The sequence below is a fragment of the Oxyura jamaicensis genome, unplaced genomic scaffold (assembly GCF_011077185.1).
Source record: "Oxyura jamaicensis isolate SHBP4307 breed ruddy duck unplaced genomic scaffold, BPBGC_Ojam_1.0 oxyUn_random_OJ72145, whole genome shotgun sequence".
Classification (NCBI taxonomy): Eukaryota; Metazoa; Chordata; class Aves; order Anseriformes; family Anatidae; genus Oxyura; species Oxyura jamaicensis.
The window spans coordinates 29506-37911 of record NW_023310890.1 but is presented as its reverse complement, the minus strand read 5'-3'; the positions used below and the strand labels follow the sequence as shown (position 1 = coordinate 37911).

Below are 8406 nucleotides of genomic sequence, written 5' to 3'. Positions count from 1 at the left end.
TCTCTGTGTCTAACATACTCCACATACTTTCTGACCGATTTCCCACAGTTTCCCTCTTGGATGAGAGGAGCAAGGAGGGCAAACAACGGTGTGTGGAGCAAAGGTTGGCAAACTGAGTGTGGAGAAACTGCATCAGGCAGGGGCTGCAAAGCAGGAACCACGCGGAGTGGTGAGCATCTCACAGAGACCAAATCCCTCCTGTTGTGAAGAAGCAGCAAAAACACTGCAAAGGGCACGCAACTTGGATAAAAGCTTTTCTCCATCTCAAATGTGCTCTTCTCTTGGCATCCATTTTTAATAAACTTCCCCCCCTTTTTTTTTTTTTTTTTTTTTTTTTTTTTTCTTTCTAAGTGCAATGCTGGTGAGCATTGCCAGGGGATTCAGTTCCTTCCCTTGGCAGCACAACACGTGCTCAGCTTCAGAAAAGCAGAGATTTCCCTAGAGTGAGACATATTTTCATTTACCTGATCAGTTATGAGCAACAGAAATTACAAGGGAGAATTTGGTAACATTGTGCCTTGCTTGTCCTCTAACGGGATAAAGCTGTTTCTTCCAGAGCCATCTCCAGCTGAGCTTGATGTGGTTATAAGGCATTTTGCTCTTTTTGTCTTCATATACGTGAAAATATTGTCCTATTCATTCTCCTGTTTGCTTCTGCCACCTACCCTCCATTTCATTTACCCTCATCAACATCATGTCTTTCCTATAGTATAAAATATGTGTACATACAGGCTTCTCTCATATCCACTTGCTGGCTAAAAATTTGTGGTAGCTGTCAAAGAGTCTGATACAAGAGCACAATGAAAATACCTTCCTTACTCTTAATATTCTGATGATTAATAAATAATAACAGTAATAAAAAAAATCAGAGTAATACTTTATTTAGGGTTCTCTGAGCCCAGGATACAGGAATAAATATCACCTGTGACACTCCCAGCACTTCTCATCTTCAGAGATGTTTCCAGAGGTTCAGCAATGCAGGAGCCAACGAGAGGCTTCTCATGGATTGGCTGCTTCCTGGGTGCCAGGCTGGCAATGTGGGCAGCAGCATTTTATTGACATTGGAGGTGGCTACAGAGACCAGAAACCTTGAGGCTTTCTGCCAGAGTCTGGGGCAGCCCTAGGTGGGCTATAGCTGCTTGGGCACATATTTATTGCTCTAAACACTTCCTTTTCTTTCCTGTGAGGGTGCTCAACTACTGCAAGGCTGATGCCCTGTGCCTCTCACTGGGCAAGAGGCATTTGGATAATGCCCTCATCTGCAGGCTTCGACATCTGCTTAGCCCTCAGGTGCTCAGGCACTTGCACTCAACTGTCTTGGTAGGTCCCTGCCAACTGAACTATTCTATTCGATTTGATTTGATTCTATCATGTTCTGCATCACAGGAATGAGAGGGGAGATTTGGAAATTCCCACTGCCAGGTCTCGGGCTGGCCTCCTTCTGCTCTCACCTTATCTCGTGGCCTTCAGGCTCAGTGTGTCGGCAACTGGTGCTCTATCAAGGCCCTACACCGAGCGATTTCCCCCCATCGCCCTATCTCTGGAGCCTGCCCGAGCGGCTCCCACGGGCGCTATCTCCTCTCCTCACCTGCTGGGTGCCTCTGGGAGATGCTTGCACAGTTCTGCAGCCAGATTGTATCCTGGGCCGCCCTGTGGTCCTGGCCCTACTGCTGGGGCTTTGCTGGTGCAAAAGTGCATCCCTCATCCCTCTATTTGCTCTTCCAGCTCTTCACCCCTCACAGAGCATCTCTCTGTCCATGTGCCCTGTCTATTTGGAAAGGCTTCCCTTGGTCATCCCCATGGGCTCTGTGCCCCATACAGCCGCGCTGGGCTGAGCTCCAGGGCCAGATTCATGCAAGTGGATAACAAACTTATCAGGACCGACGTGGTGTTTCAGTATTGGGCAACTGGGACCGCTTCACTGCCTGTAGTTACCTGATCCCGGCTCCTCTTACAGAGCAGAGAGGCATTTGCAATGGCAAGCGGGGAGGGAAGGGAATCACAACCAGCCCCGAAAAAATCACCTTCATTTCTTGGCTATAAAAATGGTCCATCAAGCCCAGTAACACTTTTCATGAAAGTCCACCCTTGGACAACCATGGAAGGATGTCAGAAGAAGTGATACTTCCCTAGAATAGTTCCCTGACCTCTGACAATTTTCTGTGACTCAGAGTCCCTGAGTCAGAGGTGTCTTTGTATGTAATAGTCTTCAGCAGATTTTTCTCCTGTGAATTTATTTGGTTATTTTTGAAGTTGAGTAAATTTTAAGCATTTGCAACATCCTGTGGCACACAGCTTCCCAGTCTAATGGCCTGTTTGGGTGCAAAATCATTTCCTTTGGTTTGTTTTTATCCTGCCACCTGCTAGTTTTTTTGATGCCCTTATCCTCATGTTGGAGGAGATGATAAGTCCTTTTCTACCCAAGTGCTTTCTGCCCTTCATTATTTTACAGGCTTTACCATAATGTTTCCCATGCACATCTTTTGGGGACAGGAGAGTCTCATCCTGCACAGCTGTCCCTTCTATGGATGCCGAGACCTTAAGCTGTTAGGATCACCTGAAGACGGTTTCCCTTTGGTCTCCATCCCTTTCATGACAAGCACCACAAGTCTCAGGTGCACCTCCACACATTGTCTAAAAGACAAAACAAAAGAAAATGCCCCAAAATGAGATGTCACCACCAAGGTGACTTCAAATTGTCCCTTGTCTGTATTTTCTCCCTTGGGTGCTACTGCTGTCCTAACCTAGACTGCAGGACTGGGGGAACCCCTCTCTTTGTGTTTGCTCACACACACAGGGGACACAGAAAACCCTTGAGTGACAGCAGAGCACACAGAACAGTGGCACTTGCTGTCCTGAGGGCTTTAGGGTTTTTGTGGGGAACCTGAGCGAGAGCCCAGGACAACAGCTTCCACACCCACAGGACTTCTGCCAGCTGTTTCTGCAGAGGCAGAGCTTTCACACCTGGTTTCTGCTAGCACCCTCTTGTGTGGACTCTCCAGTGGCTAGTAATGAGTTTGGTCCAACTTTGGTCCTTCTCCCAGTTAAGCTGCCTGATCCCACAAAACATCTCTGAAATGCCAGCGTCTGGGGGTGAACCTGCCCCCATTGGTTCAAAACTAGGAGTGAGGAGGGATCTGGCAGGGACAGGCAGCACGGTTGCATCATCTCTGTTTCTGTGGGAAGCAAGAGCAGAATGGGAACTGTGAGGGAGCTGCCTGACCACCTGTGACAGCCCTGGCTCAGCTCTCCTGCACCCTGGCAAACCCTGCCACTGCTCTGCCTCAGTTTCCCCATCGGGCAAGCAAAGAGTATGGACCCCAGTGGTCTTGAAGGGTTATTGGGAGCTGGGACAAAGACAAAAAGAGCCAGAGCGGTTAAATCTGAGCTAGGCATGCCTTCTGCTAAGCAAGTCTTTATCGCCCTCACCCTGCCAATGTTTTCCCTTCTTGCCCAGGTGATCCCTTTGCCCTGGCACCGTTCACTCCAGCTCAGCCCTGTTTGCCCTTCCCGGCTCCATGACAGCCAGCACCACATGAAATGAGGGAAGGATGGAGGGATGGAGGGGGCACCAGGTGCCTTGGCACTGGGAGGTTTAAGCCATGGATAAATAAATGCCACATTAGCATGTTCCTGGCTCTCTCAACTACATCCAGTCTCAGGAGCTGCCTTGGAGATTGATTTTTTTTTTATTTTTTATTTTTTAAATGGAGCAATATTCTGCTGGAGGAAGATTGCCAAGGGCTGTTTTCATGGGATCATGGCAAACAAGCCATCGCTGATAATGCATTGCACTAATGCGAGAGGTCCAAGCTTCACAGGTCCTTCCCCTTCCTTGGTGTCCCTGGTGTGATTTTTGGAGGCTGCAGGTTGTTTCTTAGGATCAGGGGAAAAAAAAAAAAAAAAAAGGAAAGGTTTCTCCTCCCTGTTGCTATGTGTAAAGCCCACAGCCCACAGCAACAGCAGGGAAATCAGGCAGACTCGCTCTCTAGCCTGTCACAGAAAGCAAGCCAAAAGCAAGCAGAAAATAAAAAGAAGGATGCAAAACCATCTATGCAAAAAGCAAACCGGCAATTTAAAAGGAGGCAGATGCTGCTAGTGTGCTATGAAACGTGTGAGCTTCCCATCAGCTCTCTGCAATTCAGGTCACCCAAGTTTTGCAATAAAGCTGTTGGAGCTGCTGGCTTCGGGCAGTCACAACCAGTATGTATGGATTATTTAAGTCCTCTCTGATTTTATGACCTTTTGGGGATTTTTTTGTTTGTAAGTGGAACATGTAACACACTCTCCCAGAGCACAACTGACTCGGGAGGGCTCTGGATGTTGTGGGGTCCTGGACCCTGGTGCTGGGGACCTCGTGCAGCTCCAGCACTGCTGATGCTGAGATTTGCAAAGCGTGTGCTCCAGCAGAGCGGGCAGGTGAGGCTTCACGAAGCAGGTCACCATCCTGCCATGCCACGTGTGACCGCTGGTGCTGGTGAGATGCAGCAGGGGACCAGCACCCTGTCCTCCCTATGGGGACCTGAGCCCTTCAGCTTGTCATTTGAAGGGGACCCGGGGCTGGGCACTTGAAATGACTTTAGAAGAAAAGAGGCCTGTTTAATCCTACAGTGAACTGGTCCTTGGGTGGCCTGTCCATGGCTTTCTCTGGCTATGGCATGGCCAAGGGGGTCAGACTGGATGCAAAGCTCTGGTGGGGAGTGCCCTGGGCAGGAGCTGGCTTTTCCTGTAGGAAGCGTGGGACATCTGAGGGTGATACTTCCCCCAGGTCCCAGCCCATCTGGTGTTGGCGGGGGCCCTGTCCCCTTTCTTGGTGTCACCTCTATGTACCTGCATGCTGGTGGCAGGAAAACATGGGCACTTGGGTCCCCTTGAAAGAAAAACTTAGGAACCATGGCCACAAATGAGCTTTTTGTTTTGCAAAGCATAAAGGGGTGGTAGGCAACACCAGCCCCCTTTTATCTCCTGCAAATCCCCCTTTTTGGACACCAGAGATCCCTGGTGTGGTTCAGTGCTGCCACTGCCCTCCTCGCACCCCAGGGGAAAGTCACCATGAGAGGACAGCCCTGCTCCACCAGCATGGGTGAACCCAGCGAGAAACAGGCGGAAACAGACATAACCCCAATAGGCGGGGGGAGGGGGGTGGGGGGAACTCAGCCCTAGTTATTGGTCCCACCAGTGCTGTTATTTCATGGGAGATATTTCTGGTACCTCCTGCTTATCCTGCTGTGTGCCCCTGCGCAGTTTCTATCTGGGTGGAACAAAGAGATGTGCTGTGGTTGCCCTGGGAAGGGCTGGTGGCCACGGACCTTCTGGGATTTGGGGTAGGACACAGCGTCAGGTATTTGGGTGACTTGGCCGAGAACAGGTGATGATAGCCAGGGGCTGTGTCATGGCTTCTTTAGTGCAATTTAGCTGTTTTTAAGGAAGTATGCATGTTGTTTGGGGGAGTTCTGTCATTTGTAAGATGCCATGCTGACTGCGGTGTCCGGACAGCTGCTGGTGACGAAGGATTTCCCCAGGGGCATGCTGATGCTGACTCTCCATCCACCTGCAGCTCCTAGGAAAGCATCAGCTCAGGGACACCACACAAAGGAAACTGCCAGGCTCCAGGGGATGGAGCCAGGGGATAGATCCCTCCCATTCCTCGGTGTGGGGCCAGGGCATGGCCAGACACAGGATCCTGTGGCTTTTTGGGCAAGTGGGAGGTGGTGGTGGAAGGCGAGCAGCGCCTGTGAGGGCGGGCACAGGGAGTAGCATGTTGTGAAGTAATTTTTGATGATGATTATTAGTATTAGCATATAAGAATGGGGCATAATTAATGACTCGCCAGGTGCTGAAATACTTTGTTAAATAGCCTCTTGCAGGAAAGGTGTCACCAGCACTGCTGCAGGGCTGGCCGGGCCGCCCTGGGACAGCACATGTGTACGTGTACGTAAGCGTATACGTGTGCGTGTGTGCATATGTGCATGTGTCAGTGTGTAGGTGTGTGCCTCCAAAGGGAGGCTGTTTTGGGGCAGGTGTTACAGGGGGATGCTGAGGTGCTTTCACCAGTGACACCCATGGGCATCCCGGTCACCCACCCAGAGCTGCTGATTGCTCCCTGGTGGCACAGTCCCTCGTTCCCTGTCACTCTCAGGCAGCACAGGGACATGACCTTGTGGGCAGTGATGATCAAACGAGTTTTACCAGCCCTCCTAAAAATCCCGAGCAGGGCTGTAATTACCCTCACCCTGAATCAGAGGGGGCCCGACCCCACAGGTATGCCCATAGCAGCCAGAGGTGTCAGGCAGTGAATCATGGCACAGTGGGGTCAGGACACAGTGAACTGGAAATTTGGGAGAGGAACTGAGCTGGAGCAGGGGACCCTGGTATTTCAGGGCACTGGTGGAGATGGAACTGCTCTGCTTCCCTGAGAGCCTGAGCCGGATGCAGCAAAGGCAGGTGGATAATCAGGCGCCCAAGTGAATATACACACGGGTGAGAGCATGCTCGAGTGAGTGTTGCTCGGGTTAGTGTGTGCTCAGGTGAGCACAATGGGCTGAGCGGCACCCATGTGTGCGGCACCTGTGCAGGTGAGCACTTGAAGAGCTGGAAATAGAAATAAAATTATCCAAATCCCAGATCTGTGACCTCTCACTAGGGGATGCACATGGGATGGGCCTTTTAATACCCTGACAACCTGAATCTAGCTGGACCTGAGGTTTGGAGCTGTTTCTGCAAAGGCACCATCTTAAAGTGAATATTTCTCCTGCTCCAGTAACCCACTTGTAGGTTTCAACCAGCCCAGCCCAGCTGCCCTTGCTTACCCCAGCCTTGCAGGAGTTTCCCTATGCAACCTGGGCTCTGCAGTTTTGCCTTGTGCTCTCTGCAGGTTACACATGGGATGCCTACCCTGACAAATTGTGAAGTAGTGCACCCCGGCTGCTCTGAGCTTGTCCTACCCAGGAGTACACTGGCAATGCTGCCTGTGGCCTGGCTCCTTTGGGAAACAAAGCTATTTTCTGTGTGTGTTGAAAACTTCAGGCATAGTATTTTTGCAGTTACTCAGTTTGGTCAGAAATCCTTGTGCCAGAAGCCATGCTCAGCTCCTGCTCAACCACCTGAGGTGTCACTTGGTAGGACAGGGCTGTTACACCCAACCACGGAGAGCCTGTCCATGTGGACAGAGCAAACCATCTCTGCTGTCTGCCAGGCAGATCAGAGGGGGGCCCTAGATCACTCCTCGGCCTTGTTTTTGGGGCTGTTTGGGGACCAAGCTGCTCAGGTGCAAATGTTACCGTGCCTCCTGCTCCAGGCTGGGTTGAAAACTGCTGTGGGCTGACTTTTGTAAGGAAGGGTTGGCCATTTTGCCTGGAAGCTAGGAACTGACGGAGAGCTGCAAACACTGTCCTGAGTGCATTAGCAGGATGTACTTGGAGCAAAAAAACAATTACATGAGAAAAACACCAAAAATCCTGTTCTGAGAGAATTTGGGAGATGAGCAAAGCCCCTGGGGGATGCAAACAGAGGGCTGGAGCCAACCTGAGTCTGCCCCCATCCCATGATGACCCATGGTATTAGGACTGCTGCAATGATGTGACTGGGGGTGGTTTGTTGCAAACTGTATGTAAGCTCATGAAAATTGTAGGGCATGTGGGGGCTCTCCTCATTTAAAGGTTGGACGTGGTGCTTAGGGACATGGTTTAGTGGTGATATTGGGTGTAGGGAGATGGTTGGACCAGATGATCCTGGAGGCCTTTTCTAACCTTACTGATTCTGTTATTCTACAGTTTGACTCTGTGGTTCCCCTAGCTTGTGGGAAAGGAATTTGCAGGTGGCTTTGAGCTGTTTGACATGTCCCTGAGCTAGAGATAATGAGGAAGTAAGCGGTAGAAACAAAAACTTGAGCAAGGTTGAGATAAATAACTTGGCTGCAGTGTTAAAGATGAGCTTTGGGCAGTGGCCAATTGCTGGCTGGCTTGAGGCGCATGTCTGAGGGTCTCTAACCAATTGTATGACAGAATCGGGCGTGTGGACAGCGCGTGGGGCTACTGGGAAAGTATATGTAGTAGTGAAAAAGGGCAGTAAAGGTCTCCTGTTCAAGAGCCATCTGGAGTCCATGTCTTGCATCCCTTCACTAGCTGAGTGGCTGTGGTGTCTCATGACCAAACCACGAAATCCCCACAGCTCTGCCCTCAGCCCCATTCCCTCTGCAGCCACCCTGCTCTGTGATACCCCAAGCACACACCCTGCAGTGCCAGCCCTGCCTGAGGCCTGGAGCACAGAGCTACATGGCCCTGCAGGCTGGGTGCTGCCTGTGTCAAGGTCAAACCCCCAAACGGCCCTGTTTTGCACCCAAACGGCCCCTTTAACAAACACCGGCCCCTTTAACAAACACCGGCCCCTTTAACAAACACCGGCCCC

At 50.8% G+C, this 8406-nt stretch overlaps 1 pseudogene; it reads left to right on the top strand.

The window, feature by feature from the left end:
* The first annotated feature begins 6152 nt into the window (after positions 1-6152).
* Positions 6153-8406, top strand: part of LOC118159804 — a 23960-nt pseudogene continuing 21706 nt past the window's right edge.